At 40.3% G+C, this 3,349-nt stretch overlaps 1 pseudogene; it reads right to left on the bottom strand.

The window, feature by feature from the left end:
* Positions 1–753: 753 nt before the first annotated feature.
* On the bottom strand, positions 754–1,396 carry LOC123233074 (annotated as a pseudogene).
* Between the last annotated feature and the right edge of the window lie 1,953 nt (positions 1,397–3,349).

Here is a 3,349-nt window from a genome sequence, read left to right as displayed (position 1 = left end):
GAAGGAAGCTAGGAGTTCTGGAGGTAGAGGGCAAGAAAGAGTGCATTTCAGAGATAGGATTGGTTGCTGTCCTTTGTACTTGAAGAGTACCAAAATGACATCACAGTGTGAGGGTTAATATACACTCTGTGTGACTGTGACCGAGCCGACCAAAACAGTCTTGGAAGATTACCACAAGTTGGGCACAAACAACCTGTATGAACACTTGGGACAGAGATGTTTTTAAATTTGTGCATCTCATATTTCCTTTGAGTTACCATAATTCTGCTTTATTCAAAGAGTTCAATGCCTTCTTTAATGCGAGCATGCCTTGCTGAATGGTCTTTGCCAGTGCCTCCCAAGTCCCATAATCATACTAAAATTCTTCAGAGAGACCTTAAGAGTGTCCTGGTAGCATTTCTTTCTTTCTTTTTTTTTTTTTTTAAAGATATTTGAAATATAACTTTATTATGATTGAAATGAAAAAAGGAATGGGAATGCCAATGACGAACAAGATTCCACTGAATAACATGATGGAACTCAAGGGGATATACTTGTGGTCCAAAATAGCTAAATACATAGGTCCAAGACAGAAATTTCATATATTTTTTAATTGCTACATTCACGCCAAGGCCAATTCGTCTCCTTTGGCATCTCAAAGATTAAGCACAAATTCTACTCAGCTATATAATAAAATAGCAAACATGCTACACCACTGACATCACAGGACAGTTATTTGTATGTAAAAGCAGACCTCTGCCCTGGGCTCTAGATTCATTCCCTTACATCTTCATTAGGGAGCGCAGTTGTCTGGGCAATCTGTAAGTCCTGCTCATATTGTGCTGCCAGTTCTGGGTCCATGACAACCTCTGAAGGTGCAAGATCAGGAATGGCAACAAACTCCAAATTAGTTTCAAATAAATTTTCTAGTCAGCCAAAGGAAGGACTTCTCTAAGGTGTAGTTACTTTTGGCTGAAATGTCATAGTACTGGAGATTCTTGTTCCTATGGAAGATAATTGATTTTGCCTTGACTCTTCTGTCTTTAATATCCATTTTGTTACCACACAAATATTATAGAGGGGTATTTTCACACATTTCATACCAGATCTCTATACCAGTTAGCTACATTCTGGTAACTCTATGTTACATTAAATGTTATAGTGGCACACAGTCTGGATGTTTTAATGATCTCTCAGACCACCAAATTTCCCTTGACCAGCTATATCCCATATGTTGAATTTAATAGACTTCTGTTAGGATGGAAAACAAGAGGATGGACTTCCAACACCGAAGGTGGCTACATACTTCTCAAATTCACCAGTCAGGTGATGTTTCACAAATATAGTTTTTTCCAGTACTTCCATCAACAACTAACATAAATTCGAACTGCCCTTAGGGTTTTCTTTGGGTGATCATCGTGATGTTCTTCCAGAAGCATCTTCATCTCTGCTTGACTGAATGATGGAAAGATGATGGAAGCTTGACTCATCTTCCTGGACATGTAGCTGATGCCTTCACCTGAGCTCCAATGCCATTTCTTTTAACCCCTGTGTGAGTTCTCCATAAAAGAGTCTTTTCAGCAAACATACTTTTGGCATTTGCACAATATGTCCAATCTGAATGCTTGGCAGTTCAGCTCTATAAAGGAGCACAAAGTGCAATAACTTATCTTTCCAGGTAGGTAATTTTCAGCATCATCCTAAGACAATTCAAATGGAAGTGATTCAGTTTCATGGCATGTTGCTGGTATACTGTGAGGTTTCACAGTCATACAACAATGAGGTCAGCAGAACAGCACTGTGGAGCTTTGGTAGGCAGCCTGATACCTCTTCTCTTCCATACTTTCTTACTGAGACCCCCAAACACTGAGCTAATGAGCCAATGCAAGCATGCATCAACCTCATCATTTATGTGGACATCCCTGTAAATATACTACCAAAGTAAGTGAACTTATCCACAGCATTCAAAATTTTTCCATTTACTGTAAATGATGGTTTCATTTATGGATGGTGTGGTGCTGGCTCATGGAGAACCTCTGTTTTCTTGGCATTAATTGTCAGGTAAAAATTTGCACATGCGGCAGAGAATCAATCCATCCTCTGCTGCATCTCAGTCTCTGAGGCACAATGAGTGCACAATCATCCTTGAACAGAAAGTCATGGACCGATGGCCCCTCCGCTTTAGTCTTGGCTGGTGGCCTTTTCAAGTTAAATAATTTACTGACAGTTGGGTAGTTGATGCTGTTTTCATCTTCACTGAAGTAAAAAGATGCGAGCAAGCATACTTAATTCCATTAGTGACTGGGAAAGTGTGAGAGCATTGTCCATTATCCAGAATTTGTTGTACAATATTAACGAACTTCTCCAGGCAACCAAATTTTGCCATGATCTTCCATAAGCCCTTGTGATCGACAGTATCAAAGGCATTGATCGGATTGATGAACATTGTGTGTAGATCTCTATTCTGTTCCTGGCATTTCTCCTGGAGTTGTTGGACAGCAGACACCATATTGATCATTCCTTGGCCCTTTTACAGGCCACATCACCCAATGAAGGAGGACTCTGGCAAGAATCTTGCCAGAAATGACTAAAAGAGAGGACATCTCCCCCTCTCTGTGACTGTCACAGGACACTATTTGCTTTTCCTTTATTGAGGTGGACAATGGAAATATCCTTGTCCCCCTGGGGATCACTTCCTCCTACCATATGATCCAGTCAGCTTTGTATGAAAGATGGACCCCTTGCCTTAAAAATCTCTGCTGGAATGGAATTGGTGCTTTGTTGCATGAGAGGAACCTAAAGGCATTCAAAACCTCCTGTCAGTTGGAAGTTAGGCTAGAGAGAGACTGACTTCAACCTATATTGTCAGTGGTTCAGCTTTGATTAATGATAGTCTGTTAAGAATACTATGGAAGTGTTCAGCCCCCTTTCCCAGCATCCTATCCTTGTCTGATCCAGTATGACTCCATCAGTGTTGAGTAGTTGAGATACATCATAGATCTTTGGCCTTTAAATAGCCCTTATGACATCATGGAAATGCTTTGGGTTCTCATTAGTGTAAAATTGAATTTCATATCTCTTCTTACTGAGCCAAGAATTCCGCATCTCTCTAAGCTTCATTTGCACTTTGCTTTTCTTGGAGTTAAACATTTCCTTCTTAGAGATGGATGAACTGTCCTGCTGGTAAACCCCGTAGAGTTCTTGTTTTTCCTATAGTAGCTTCTGAATTTCCACATAATTCTCATCAAATCAATCCCAATGTTCATGAGTATTCTGGCCCAGATGAGTAAATGGGGTGTTATATACCAAAATGCTAGAGGCTGCCCACTCCTTTTTTGCTCCACTGTTGCCAGTCATATGTTGGCTCAGT

This window comes from Gracilinanus agilis, chromosome 2 (assembly GCF_016433145.1).
Source record: "Gracilinanus agilis isolate LMUSP501 chromosome 2, AgileGrace, whole genome shotgun sequence".
In the NCBI taxonomy this organism is placed as follows: domain Eukaryota; kingdom Metazoa; phylum Chordata; class Mammalia; order Didelphimorphia; family Didelphidae; genus Gracilinanus; species Gracilinanus agilis.
The sequence above is the reverse complement of the archived record's forward strand: the minus strand, read 5'-3'. Positions and strand labels throughout refer to the sequence as shown.